The sequence below is a fragment of the Macaca nemestrina genome, chromosome 2 (genome assembly GCF_043159975.1).
Source record: "Macaca nemestrina isolate mMacNem1 chromosome 2, mMacNem.hap1, whole genome shotgun sequence".
In the NCBI taxonomy this organism is placed as follows: Eukaryota; Metazoa; Chordata; class Mammalia; order Primates; family Cercopithecidae; genus Macaca; species Macaca nemestrina.
The window spans coordinates 93,795,948-93,811,175 of NC_092126.1; the positions used below are offsets into that span (position 1 = coordinate 93,795,948).

Consider the following 15,228-nt stretch of genomic DNA (forward strand, 5'->3'; position numbering starts at 1 on the left):
AACAAACCTACACATGTAACTGCAGAATCTAAAATAAAAATGGAAATTTAAAAAAAGAATAATCACTTTCTAAGATTTCCAAATTTGCTTAGTTTTATAAATTGTCTAAAACTTATGTATAAATCAATGAAAGTATAAGCCCTGGTTACGTGAGATCCAAATAATGAATGTCCTTTAAAAGTATTACACTACAAGTGGGCGTGGTGGCTCACGCCTGTAATCCTAGCACTTTGGGAGGCCAAGGTGGATGGATCACCTAAGGTAAGGAGCTCGAGGCCAGCCTGGCCAACATGGTAAATCCTCACCTCTACTAAAAATACAAAAATTAGCCAGGTGTGTTGGCGGGTGCCTGTAATCCCAGCTACTCAAGAGGCTGAGGCAGGATAATCACTTGAACTCAGGAGGCGGAGGTTGCAGTGAGCCAAGATGGGCACAGTGGCTCATGTCCATAAAGGTCAAGGCAGGAGAATCACACGAGCCCAGGAGTTCAAGATTAGCCTGAGCAACATAACAAGACCTTGTCGCTACAAAAAATTTTAAAACTAGCTACGAGTGTTGGTGTGTACCTGTAGTCCTAGCTACTTGAGAATCTGAGACAGGAGGATAACTTGAGCCTAAGAGATTGAGGCTGCAGTGAGCTGTGAGCTGTGATTGGCTGTGTGATAGAGTGAGATTCTGTCTTTAAAAAATATTTGTGTGTGTGTGTGTGTGTGTGTGTGTATTTATCATACTTCAAGCCAACTTTCATTTACTCTAAACTGGAAGCCCCAAATTCTTAAATATATTAATCTAGTGTCTCAAGACATATATCACATACTAAAAAGATGCTGAGTTTATATTACATCCAAGTTTTACTTTCCACCAGGATTCCACACAAAATGTTCAATGGATTTTTTAACAAGTAAAAGTTATATATATTTATGGTATATGACATAATGTTTTTATATACATATACAACTGTGGAATGGATAAATTCAAACTACTAAACACATGCACCATTTCACATTTTTTTGTGGTGAGAACACAAAATCTTTTAGCACTTTTCAATATACAATATATTATTACTAACTCTAGTCACTGGACTGTACAATAGATCTCTTTAAATTATTCCTCCTAACTGAAATTTTGTGTCCTTTCACTAACATCTTCCCAATCCCCCAACCTCCAGCCTCTTGTAACCACCATTGCACTCTCTCTGAGTTCAACCTTTTACACTCTACATATAAGTGAGACAACGTAATATTTGTCTTTCTGCGCCTGGCTTATTTCACTTAGCTTAATGTCCTCTAGGTTTATCCATGTTGCTATAAATGACAGGATTTCTCTCTTTTTTAAAGCTGAATAGTATTTCATTGTGTATATATAATACATTTTCTGTATTTATTCATCTGTCAATGAAAACTAAGGTTGGTTCCATATCTTGCTATGGTGCATAATGTTACAGCAAACATGAGAGTGCAGATATCTGACTGACAAGGATTTCAATTCCTTTGGATATATAACCAGTAGTGGTATGGTTAGATCATATAGTAATTCTATTTTTACTTTTGTGAGGAACCTCCATATTGTTTTCCAAAATAGCTCTACAAATTTACATTCCCACCAACAGTATATAATGGTTCCCTTTTCTCCGTATTCTTGCCAGTATTTATCTTTTGTCTTTTTGAATAGCCATTCTGACAGGTGTGGAGTAATACCTCATTGTGCTTTTGATTTGTGTTTCCCTGATTATTAGAGATGTTGGGATCTTTTTCATAGACCTGTTGGCCATTTGTATATCTTCTTTTGAAAAATTTCTATTTAGGTTCCCTTTGCCCATGTTTTAATTGGGTTGTTTTCTTACCTCTGAGTTGTTTCAGTTCCTTACATGTTTTGGCTATTAAACCCTTCTGAGATTGTTTACAAATACATTCTTCCATTCTCTATGTTATTTCTTCACTCTGATTGTTTCCTTTACTTTGCAGAAGCTTTTTAGTTTGATGTAATCCCACTTGTCTATTTTCGGTTTTGTTGCCTGTGCTTTGGCATCATATTTTTTTTTTTTTTTTTTTTTTTTTTTTTGAGACAGAGTCTCGCTCTGTCACCCAGGCTGGAGTGCAGTGGCCGGATCTCAGCTCACTGCAAGCTCCGCCTCCCGGGTTTACGCCATTCTCCTGCCTCAGCCTCCCGAGTAGCTGGGACTGCAGGCGCCCGCCACCTCGCCCGGCTAGTTTTTTGTATTTTTTAGTAGAGACGGGGTTTCACGGGGTTAGCCAGGATGGTCTCGATCTCCTGACCTCATGATCCGCCCGTCTCGGCCTCCCAAAGTGCTGGGATTACAGGCTTGAGCCACCGCGCCCGGCCTTGGCATCATATTTTAAAAATCTTTGCCCAAACCAGTGTCATGGAGCATTTTCCCTATGGTTTGTTGTTGTTGTTGTTAGTAGCTTTACCATTTCTGGTCTCACATTGAAGTCTTCAATCCATTTTGAGTTGATTTTTGTATATGGTTTGGGATAAAAGAATCTAGTTTCATTCTTCTGCATGTGGATATCCAGTTTTGCCAATAATATTTGTTGAAGAGATTGTTATTTCCCCATTGTGTATTCTTGGCACCCTTGTCAAAAATCAATTGACCATAAATACAGGGATTTATTTCTGGACTGTCTTTCTGTTCTATTGGTCTATGTGTCTGTTTTATGCTGCTTTGGGTACTGTAGTTTTATGGTACATTTTCAAGCCAGATAGTTTGATTCCCCCTACTTCATTCTACTTACCAAGATTGCTTTGGCTATTTGGAATCTCTTGTGGGTTCCATATAATTTTAAGATTTTTTTTCTATTTCTGTGAAGAAAGACATTGGAATTTTGATAGAGATTATATTGGATCTGTAGATTATATGAACATTTTAATAATAATTTGTAAATGCATGAACAGGGAATATCTTTCCATTTGTTATATCTTCAATTTCTTTCATCCATGTTTTACAGTTTTCAATATACAAATGTTTCACTTCCTTGCTTACATTTATTCCTCAGTATTATATTTTTTGTAGCTATTGTAAATGGGATTGTTACCTTAATTTGTTTTTTAGTTTTGTGTTGATTTTGTAGCCTGCAACTTTATTAAATTCATTTATTAGTTCTAACATTTTTTGTGGAGTCTTTAGGGTTCTCTCTATATAAGATCATGTTGCCTGAAAACTGAGACAGTTTAACATCTTCCTTTCCAATCTAGAAGCCTTTTATTTCTTTCTCTTGCCTAATTGCTCTGGCTAAGACTTCTAGTACTATGTTGAATAAAAGTAGAAAGTGGGATGTCCTTGTCTTTTCTTTATCTTTATAATCAAAGACAGAGAGTATTCTGAAAGCAGCAAGAGAAGATAAGCAAATCACATGTAACAGAACTTTATTAAGGCTGGCAGCATATTTCTCAGAAGGAACCTTACAGACCAAGATAAAGAGGGATGATATATTCAAAGCACTGAAGGGTATCTTCAAAAAGTATAAACCAAGAACACTACACCCAGCAAAACTGTCCTTCAGAAATAAAGTAGTAACAAAGGCTTAGTGATGGGTATGTCACATATGGTCTTTATGTTGAGATGCATTTCTTCTATACCTAGTTTTTTGAGAGTTTTTATAACAAAGGAATGTTAAATTTTTTCAAATGCCTTTTCTGCATCATTGAGATCATCATGTGGTTTTGTCCTTCATTCTGTTAATAGGGTGTATCACATATATAGATTGGCATATGTTGAACTATCCTTGCATCCCATGGGATAAATCACACTCAATTACAGTGAATGATCATTTTAATGTGCTGCTGAATTCAGTTTACTAGTATTTGGTTGAGGATTTTTGCATCTATGTTCTTCAGGGATACTGGCCTATAATTTTATTTTCTTAGGTATCCTTGTCTGGCATTGGTACCAGTGTAATCCTTGCAAAATGAGTTTGGATGTATTCCCTCCTCTTCAATTTTCTAGAAAAGTTTGAGAAATATTTATATTAGTTATCTTTAAATGTTTACTAGAACTCAGCTGTGAAACCATCATGTCCTGGGCTTTTCTTTGAAGGGGGACTTGTTATTACTGATTCAGTCTCTTATCAGTTATCAGTCTGTTCACATTTTCTATATCTTCAGATTTAATCTTGGTAGGTGGTGTCTAGGAATGTATCTATTTCTTCTAGGTTATCCAATGTGTTGACATATAATTATGTAGTAGTTTCTTGTGATCCTTTGTATTTTCATGTTGTCAGTGGTCACGTCCTCTCTCTAATTTCTGATTTGAGTCTTATCTCCTTTTTCCTAGCCTGGTTAAAGGCTTTTCAAATTTGTCTTTTTACAAAACTGTTAGTTTCATTGACCTTTTCTATTATTTTTTTAGTCTCCGTTACATTTATTGCTGCTTTAATCTTTATTATTTCCTTACTCTTACTAACTTTGGGCTCATTCCATCTTCTTTTTCTAGTTCCTTGAGGTATAACATTATGTTGCTTATCTGTAATCTTTCTTCTTTTTTGATGTAGGCATTTATTTATTTATTTGATGTAGGCAAACTTCCCTCTTAGAACTGCTTTTGCTACATCTCTTAAGTTTTTACATGTTGTGTTTTACTTTTGTTTGTCTTAAGATTTCTTTCAGTTTTTCTTTTAACTTCATCTTTGTCCCATTAGTTGTTTTGGAACATGCTGTTTTATCTCCACATGTGTGAATTTTCCAAAATTCTTTCTAATACAGATTTCTAGTTTTATACCATTGTGCCTAGAAAACATACTTGATATGATTTCAATCTTCTTAATTTTATTAAGACTTGTTTTATGTCTTAACACGTGATTTATCCTGGACAATGTTCCATGTGTGCTTGAGAAGAATGTGTATTCTGTTGCTATTGGGTGAAATGTTCTTCACGTGTCTGTTACATTCATTTGGTCTAAAGTGTAGTTTGAGTCTAATGTTTCCCTATTAATTTTCAGTCTGGACAATCTTTTCATTGTTGAAAGTGGAGAATTTAAGTCCTCTATCATTATTGGGTCACAGTTTATTATTCTCTTCAGCTCTATTAATATTTGCTTTATATATTTAGGTGCTCTTAAGTTGGGTGCATGTATATTTACAATTGTATCTTCTGGATGAGTTGACTCCTTTATCATTATATGACCCTTCTATCATTTTATAGTTTTGACTTACACTCTATTTCATCTGATATAACTATCACTATCTCTGCTTTCCTTTGTTTTCCATTTGCAAAGAATATTTTCATCCACTCAGTTTCAATTTATCTGTGTTCTTAAAGGTGACCTGAACCTTTTATAGGCAGGATACAGTTGGGTCTTGTTTTTTATCCATTCAGCCACTGTCTTTTGATTGGATAATAAAATCCATTTATATTCAAGATAATTATTGATAAGTAAGGACTTACTACTGCAATTTTGTTAACTATTTTGTGGTGGTTCTTTAGATCATTTCTTTCATTCTCTCTTGCTGCCTTCCTTTGGGATTTTCTTTATCGGTATGCTTTGATTTCTTTAAGAGGGAGTTTCACTTGTTGCCCAGGCTGGAGTGAAATGGCACGATTTTGGCTCACTGCAACCTCCGCCTCCCAAATTCAAGTGATTCTCCTGCCTCCGCCTCCCATGTAGCTGGGATTACAGGTATGCACCACCATGCCCAGCTAATTTTTTAATTTTTTAATTTTTTTTAGTAGAGATGGGATTTCATCATGTTGGCCAGGCTAGTCTCAAACTCCTGACCTCAGGTGATCCACCCACCTTGGCCTCCCAAAGTGCTGCTGGGATTACAGGCGTGAGCCACCATGCCTGGCCGCCTGGCCAATTCTTTTTTTTTTTTTTTTTTTTTTGAGACAGAGTCTCACTCTGTTGCCCAGGCTGGAGTGCAGTGATGCAATCTTGGCTCACTGCAACCTCCACCTCCTGGGTTCAAGTGATTCTCCTGTCTCAGCCTCCAAGTAGCTGGGACTACAGGTGTGTGCCACCACATCCAGCTAATTTCTGTACTTTTAAGTAGAGACAGGGTTTTTTTATTGAACAGGCTGGTCTCGAACTCCTGACCTTGTGATCTACCCTTCTAGGTCTTCCAAAGTGCTGGGATTACAAGTGTGACCCACCGTGCCCAGCCTGATTCCTTACTTTTTATCTTTTGTATATGTACTATCGACATTATTGTGGTTACCATGAGGCTTACACAAAACATTTTAAAGTTATAATGGGATATTCAAAACTGATAACAACTTAACTTTGATCACATAAAATAACTCTACACTTTACTCCATCTCTCACACATTGTATGTTTTTGATGTCCCAATTTATAATTTTTTGTATTGTATATCCTGCAACAATCTATTGTAGCTATTATTTTTCATAGTTTTGTCTTTTAACCTTCATGCTAAATATATCGATTTACACACCACCATTTCAGTAGTAAACATTCTGTGTACTTAGTTTTTGCAATAAGTTTTATAGCTTCATATGTGTTACTAATTAGCATCTTTTTCTTTCAGTTTAAAGAGGTCCCTATAGCATTTATTTTAAAGTAGGTCTGATGGTGACAAACTTCCTCAGCTTTTGTTTGGGAAAGTCTTTGTCATTCCTTCATTTTTGAAGGACAGTTTTGCTAGCTACAGTGTTCTTGGTTTGCAATTTTTGAATATATCCTTCAGTGCTTTGACTATATCATTTCACCTTATCCACACCTATAAGGTTTCTTCTGAGAAATATGCTGCTAGTGTTGGTGAAATTCTGTTATATGTGACTTGCTTATCTTCTATCTTTGATTTTTGACAGTTTGAGTATAATGTGCCTTGGTGTCATCTTGTTTGGATTGAATATGATTGGAAATCTGTGATCTTCTGGTACATGGATATTATCTCTCCCCAGATTCGGAAAGTTTTCTGCTATTTTTAGATAAGCCTTCTACCCTCTGTCTTTCTCTTTGACTTATTTAATATCTTTAACTAAATATTTGCTCTTTTGATGCTGTCCTATACATCCTGTAAGCTTTCTTTTCATTCTTTTTGCCCTCTGATAATTTTCTTAAATAACATGTCTCTGAGTTCACAGATTTCTTCAGCTTATTCGATTTTCCTGTTGATGCTCTCTATTGCATTTTAAACTTCATTTATTGTATATTTCAGCTCTAGAATTTCTGGATTTTTTTTTAAAGTAATTCTAATCTCTTTTAAATTTCTTCTTTTGGTCATTTTGTATTTTCCTGGTATCATTCCATTGTTCTTCTATATTTTCTTGAAGTTAACTGAGCTTCCTTAAGACATTTATTTTAAATTCTTGGCCATGCACAGTGGCTCACACCCGTAATCCCAGCACTTTGGGAAGGCCGAAGCGGGTGGATCACCTGAGGTCAGGAGTTTGAGACCAGCCTGGCCAACATTATGAAACACTATCTCTACTAAAAATACAAAAAACAATTAACCGGGCATGGTGGCGGGTACCTGTAATCCCAGCTACTTGGGTGGCTGAGGCAGGAGAATCACTTGAACTCAGGAGGTGGAGGTTGCAATGAGACAAAATCGTGCCATTGTACTCCAGCCTGGGCAACAAGAGCGAAACTCCATCTGCAAACAGAAAAAAAAAACAAAAAAAAACAAAAAAACAACTTTGTCAGGCAGTTTATATATCTGTTTCTTTGGGGTCAGCTACTGTGAAGATTGCTGTGTTCTTTTGGTGGTTTTATGTCTCCTTGGTTTGTCATGTTTCTTGTTGTCTTACATTGATGTCCATGTATTTGGTTGAGCGGTCACCTATTGCAGACATTACAGGCTAGTTACACTTTGGAAATATTTTTGAAGGGTATGAGGGCACTTGCTCACTGGGGTGTACCAATGAATGTGCCAGCTGTGTAGTCTCTGTGCAGCTCTATCAGCTAGGGAGAGTGTTGATGAAGATTCCAGGTGTCCTCAGTGGTCAAGGCTGTGGGTTTCCACAGTGGTAGTGAGGGTTTTTGAAGTCTTCAGTGGCAATGGCTACTAAGATCCTCCCACTTTTTTTTCCCACCGGGGAAACTGTGTCTGAAGAGATCCCTCTTGGCACTGGGTCTGGTTCATGGGCTTGCTTGGAGTGACAGTGGTGCCAGCATCAGATGAGTGGTGCCCATGGAGTGGCCACAGAGCTGAACCCAGAAGCATGAGCATGCATGGAAGAACTACAGATCTAGGATCAGCAGTGATAATGGCACTGGTGCCTGAAGCACAGACACCTCTTCTGTAATGCTGGTAACAGAATGTGAGGCATGAAGATTTGTGAAGCAGTCAGGGAAGTTGGGAATGGGTAGATAGGTGTACACAGAGTTAAAGCAGCTTTGGGGTTAGGGTTCTAGTACCTGAAACATGGGCATGCCCAGTGAGGGTTTGGCTTCAGGGCCCAGAATGTGAACTAGCTTACTCTGGTGATGGCTTCAGTGTCTGAGATATGGACAGGCCCAATGAAACCATACAGCCTGGGTCCAGAGTGTGGGCACTCAGAGCAGCCACTGCTCCACAGTTGGGGCACACACAGGATTGGAAGAAGTAAGGTTTTTTTTTTTTTAAAGTACCTCAACAGTAGTAACTTCTTGGGTAAGGGAGAGGTGTAGAGCCACATTGCCCTCTTTGGGAATCCCTCGAATAGCTGTTGGTTACTGAAATAGCAAAAGATCCTGATGTTTTCTGTGGAACAGGCCCCCAGGGACCATAGTGGCTCCCACTGCGTGGCTAATAGCCTCCACCCTGTTCTTTGATCCTAGCCATCTTCTGGCATCTCAGTATGCCAGAATCACCACTGATCTTTCCTATGTGGATATTCTCTGGGGGTATTTTGGTCCCACCATTTTGCTGCAGATTATTTAATGGCCTCTCAAGCCCTCCCTGGGCTCTTTTGGTTTGGGAATACCTGTCCATATTTGTTTTTGTTAGAAGGAGTTGGTGGATTAAAGCTGGTATCTTCTACTCTCCTATCTTGGTGATGTCACTCTTAATTGGATTTTTGTCTTTTTTTTTTTTTACTGCATTTTTGATTAACATGTTTATCTAAGACATAGTACTCATGAGAAGTCCAAACACAGAATTCAACACATTCACAAACATCTTCTCTGAACTAATTACAGCAAATAACCATGCTTTTTTTCTTTCAAATCATAACTAGCATCTCCTCTATATTTAATTTTCTATTAGTAAGTAAAATTTCAATGATTTCTACCTTTCACAAAATAATTACTTCAGAATTATTTGGAGCCTCCAAAAGGTAGATATTATTATTGCTGAGGAGAGCAGGAAAAATATATATAACCAAATCTTGTTAGATGTGGAGGAACTTCTATGGATAACCTCCCTATTTCCCAAGGGTCAAATATCAACGAATATAATATTTAGCCAGAAGCAACCTGACCTTCTGAGTTACACTTCCCTGAGTAGAATGGAGCTAATGAAAGACAAATAACAAGTGAGGAAACATGATATTCTGCGGTGGACCTTGCTTCCCTCTAAGTAGGGAAGGCATACACTCTTGAATGGAGCAAGAGCCAGAACCAAGATTTAATGGAAATTACAAGATAGGCATGGTAGACCCTGCCAAATTATCTCCTTGTAATGAATAACTCTTGTTGTCACTAGTTTTGTTAATGATTATAGCAATAGGCCAGGTGCAGTGGCTCACACCTGTAATACCAGCACTTTGGGAGGCCGAGGCGGGCAGATCACTTCAGGTTAGTAGTTTGAGGCCAGCCTGACCAACATGGTGAAACCTCGTCTCTTCTAAAAATACAAAAATTAGCCAGGCGTTGGGGTGCATACCTGTAATTCCAGCTATTTGGGAGGCTGAGGCACATGAATCACTCAAACCCAGGAGGCGGAGCTTGCAGTAAGTTGAGGTTGCACCACTGTGCTCCAGCCTAGGTGGGGTGATACTCTGTCAAAAAAAAAAAAAAAATTTTATCGCAATAATCTAGTACAGGTATCCTCGAAAAAAGGTTAGCAAGACATTAAATAAATAATTTTCCTACTTTGTCATTACGTTGTCCACAATCCTCTCTCCCATACCTCTTTACTAAAATTAATATAGTTATAATATTCTGTGAGAGGTATGAACAAGTACTATTCTGTGAGTGGTTTCATCATGAAACACAACAGGCAGAAAGCAGCAATATTCTTTTCCAAGATTATCTAATTTTATAAATTTGTTTCTCTTCATATTACACAAACAAGTTTTCACTGGGTAATCGAAGTAGATATTCTCATTCCAAGTCAGAGTACAAAGGTTTTCAAACAATTATATATTTTTTCTTAGTGACTGATAAATCATGATTATTTTATCTGGCTATAAAACCTAATAGGGAAACTTGAGGAACACTTAACTAAAAATCTATCATTGGCAATATAACATAGTTGGTTTAGAATCAGACAAATCTAATTTAAATTTAAATTTAGACTACAATTCATATGAATTCTGTGACTTAAATCAGGTAATATAAATTCCCTAATTCTCAGTTTTTTCCTTTTTAAAATGAGAATAATACTTTCCATATAAGGTTGTTATGAGGATTATGTGATAATATGTTTAAAATCCTTAGCCTGGTATCAGACACATAGTAATTACAGGGATAAATAGTAGCTATCAGGGCCACCACCAGTTCTTTTCAATTAGAAAAAGCCCTGTGGGTAATTCAACTTGGAAAGCAGAACATGAGCTGGATTTTAGCCTCCCCTAGCCACCTTAGTTAGGTGCTTCTGTTCAGTGGACAAACTGCACAACTACTTTCAGAAGCATTGGTAGCTACTATCAACAATGGCACCTAAGATTCTCAACATTTAAATAATGCCTTGTGAATAAACGTTTTCCCTCTCTCTAGGAAGCCCCTGATCTTTTGATATTCAATTAAAGTAAGATAATGAGATAGACACTTTCCCATACAACTGACAGGAGTAAAAATTGGTATGAAATCACAGGAGAAAAAGAAAGTAATGATATTCACTAAGAGCCTTACACAAGCTTATGCTGTTTGATCTAGTAGTTCCATTTTAAGACTCTATTCTAAAAATAATCAGAGGTACAAAAAATATTTTTGTATAGTGTTATATATAATAGTATTAGAAATTATTTGAATATGATTATAGTGAAGTGAAATACTCTGCAGCCATTTAAATCACTTCTCAAAAAGTTTCAATCATACAGTAGTTTATTAAAATATTGAGTAAAAAAGCAGAATGCAGATTGCATATTTATATGATTCCATTAAAAAAATAGATGCAGATGGTCTCTGACTTACCATGGTTCAACTTTACAATTTTTGACTTTACAATGGTGTGAAAGCAATATGCATGCAGTAGAAACCACACTTCAAGTACCAATACAACATATTGTTTTTCACTTTCAATGCAGTATTCAATAACTTACATGAGATATTCAATAGCTTATTATAAAATAAGCTTTTTGTTTATTTTCTCCAACTGTAGGCTAGTGTAAGTGTTCTGAGCACATTTAAGGTAGGCCAGGATAAGCTGTGATGTTCAATAGGTTAGATGTATTAGTGCATTTTTGTCTGACAATATCTTCAACTTACAATGAGTTTACTGGGACATATCCCCATCAAAAGTCCAGGAGCATCTGTATATAGAAACAATTCTGAGATAAACTAACAACAGAATATTTACAGCATTTCTCTCTGAGTGGTGTAATTACAGGTGATTTTTAAATTATTCTTGACACAGTGTCTTTAGACTGAGCATTTTTACTATTATAAACAGAAGAACGATTTTTTTAAATTTTCTTTAAAAATCAATGCATAGGATAGAAAACATTCATTCATTAACACTGGCTTATTAACAAGTCAGTTAATACATGACACAAAGAAATAATGAGCAGGAATAAGGTGATGGGAGGAAGATGTCAGAAATTCTTGGAGTTGAAGTTATTTTGAGTAGTCTGATTTACAAAGGTAGGAAGCTGAGGCTTTACACTTGATTGGGCAAATAGGCAGTTAAATAAATGGTATGAGGGACGTCTATCTCTGGCTAATGTGAAGTACCAGGGACCAGATATACTGCCCCACCAGAAATAACCAAAAATCAGATAAGATATATCAAATAACGGTGTTTTAAAATATGATTTTTTATTTCCTTCCAGCTTTATTAAGGTATAATTGACAAATTATATAGATCTACAATGTACAACATAACATGTTGATATATGTATACATTGTGAATTAAATCAAGTTAATTAACATATTCATCACCTCACTTAGCATTTTTGTGGTGATAACACTTAAAACCTACTCTTTTAGCAATTTTCAATTATATAATAATTATTAATTATAGTTGCGATGTTGTACAATAAATTCCCAGAACTTATTCATCCTAACTGAAACTTTGTACCCTGTGATCAACATCTCATTTCTGCTGCCCCACTCCCTGACTCCCAGACCAGGCAATCACCATCCTACTTACTGCTTCCATGAGTTCAATTTTTTTTTTTTTTTTTTTTTTTGAGATGGAGTCTCACTCTGTTGCCCAGGTTGAAGTGCAGAGGCACGATCTCCGCTCACCGCAACCTCCGCCTCCCAGGTTCACACCATTCTCCCGCCTCAGCCTCCCGAGTAGCTGGGACTACAGGCACCCGCCACTATGCCCAGCTAATTTTTTGTATTGTTAGTGGACATGGGGTTTCACCGTGTTAGCCAGGATGGTCTCGATCTCCTGACATCGAGATCTGCCTGCCTCAGCCTCCCAAAGTGCTGGGATTACAGGTGTGAGCCACCATGCCCAGTCAAGTTCAATTTTTTTATTCTCCACATATGAGAGAGATTATATTTGCCTTTCTGTGCCTGGTTTATTTCACTTTGCATAATGTCCCCTAGGTTTACTTATGTTGCTGTGAATGACAAGATTTCCTCCTTTTTAAGGCTGAGTAGTATTTCATTGTACACACGTACCACATTTTCTTTATCCATTCATGTGCTGATAGACACTAAGCTTGATTATGCATCTTGTCTGCAACAAACATGGGAGTGCAGATATCTGATGACATATAGATTTCAATTTTTTTTTTTTCAGACAGAGTCTCACTTCGCTCTGTCACCCAGGCTGTAGTGCAATGGCACAATCTTGGCTCACTGCTACCTCCGCCTCCTGGGCTCAAGAGATTCTCCTGCCTCAGCCTCCTGAGTAGCTGTGATTACAGGTGCCTGCCACCACACCTGGCTAATTTTTGTATTTTTAGTAGAGATGGGATTTCACCATGGTCAGGGTGCTCTCAAACTTTTGAGCTCAAGTGATCCACCTGCCTCAGCCTCCCTATATGCTGGGATTACAGGTGTAAGCCACCGCGCCCAGCCTCAATTCCTTTGGATAGATAGTCAGTAGAAGTACTGTTAGATCACATAATTTTATTTTTAGTTTTTTGAGGAACGCCCATGCTGTTTTCTAAAACGGCTCTACAAATTTACATTCCCACCAACAGTGTACAAGTGTTTCCTTTTCTCCGTATCCTCACCAACACTTGTTATCTTTTATCTTTTTGATAATAGTTATTCTAATAGGTATGAATATCTCTGTAGTTTTGATTTGTATTTCCCTGATGATTAGAGATATTGGGCATTTTTTCACACACCTGTTGGCCATTTGGATGTCTTTTTTTTTTTTTTAGAAATTTCTATTCAGACCCTTGGCCCATGTTTTAATCAGGTTATTTGGTTTCTTCCTATTGAATTTTTTGAGTTTCTTATGTTTTATAAGATATTAGCCCCTTATCAGATATGTGGATTACAATTTTTCCCCCTATTTCATAGGTGGTCCCTTCATCCTGTTGATTGCTTCCTGTACTGTGTAGAAACTTTTTAGTTTTATACAACAGCTTAAAATACACTGGACATTAGACAAAAAAGGACACTCATATCTGAGAGAAAAGAAATAAATTAGGTGAGCTTTACAATTAAATATGAAACAGATAAAGTGGCAAAGTGTGGTGGCTCACGCCTGTAATTCCAGCATTTTAGGAGGCCGAGGCGGGCAGATCACATGAGGCCAGGAGTTCGAGACCAGCCAAGCAGGTAGAATTCACAAAGCAGAATGCTAGAGAGAGAAATCTGCACTGAGTGAGAACTCCAGACGTCTGCAGAGGATGCTTTTAGCATATTCAACCAAGTACTAATCAATGTATACATGTAAGGAAAATACAAGACACCAGGGAAAAGAAACATTCAATGGTTCAGAGGTACAATCCTCCAACAAGACTGAAAATCATTCCTGTTCTCATCACTCAGATTGGAAAAATCTCATAATTTGTGTAATACAAGGTACATTACACAAAAGCATTTTGCCTCAGAAGGAGGGTAAAATAAGTCTGAGAGTAAATGCTACTCTGGTACTACCTAACAAAATGTGATCCAGAAAGATCAAATCATTTCCATGTAACTTAACCATATCCCAGGAAAAATTCAATAATATTCATAGGTATAGAAAAGTAATTTATTTTACCCAACAAGGTAAAATTATAATCTCTTACATATAGTCAAAAATTACCAGGCATGCAGATAAGCAGAGGAATAATGACCCTTAATGAGAATAAAAATGAATCAATACAAAATCCAGAAATGACACAGATTATAAAATAGAGGACATTAAAACACATATTTTAAGCATATAACTATATTCCATATGTTCAATAAGTTACAGAAATGATTGAACATGAGTGAAAACTATAATGTCTGAGGTGAAAAATATATGGAATGAAATTAACTACAGGAAGACATTGCAGAAGAAAAGATTAGCGAATGAAAAATGTAGAAATAGAAACTATACAAAATGAAAAATCTAGAGGGGGAAAGAGGATGAAAAAAATTAACAGAACATTTTTAAGCTGCAGAAGAGCTTCAGGTAGTCTAATATAAGTATAATTGAGGTCTCCAAAGGAGTGGAGAGATGAGAAGGCAAAAAAGAACATTAGAAGAAATAACATCTAAGAATTTTCCAAATTTTATAAATGCTGTAATCTCATATATTTAAAAATATGAATGAACCATAAGCCAAAAAACATGAAGAAAAATATAGCAAATCATATCATTAACAAATTGCTTAAAATTATTGATAAAGAGAAAAGTCTTAAAAGCAGCAGAGAAAAACACACTATGTACTTAGGAACTAAGATAAAAAAGAGCACAGATTTTTCATTGTAAACAATCCAAGCTGGAAGACAGTGGAATAACATATTTCAAATACTAAAAGAAATAAACTATGAACCTAGA

The 15,228-nt window shown here is 36.6% G+C and overlaps 1 long non-coding RNA gene across 3 annotated transcripts in view; it reads right to left on the reverse strand.

Moving 5' to 3' along the window:
* LOC139361765 (uncharacterized) overlaps positions 1–15,228 on the reverse strand; it is a 120,480-nt gene that overhangs the window by 89,745 nt on the left and 15,507 nt on the right. For 2 of the 3 annotated variants that reach the window (XR_011619384.1, XR_011619383.1), the window contains exon 2: positions 9,785–9,899. The exons of the other annotated variant lie outside the window; for it this stretch is intronic. This is a non-coding gene — a long non-coding RNA (uncharacterized lncRNA). The remainder of the gene's footprint in view (positions 1–9,784; positions 9,900–15,228) is intronic. 3 annotated transcript variants of the gene reach the window in all.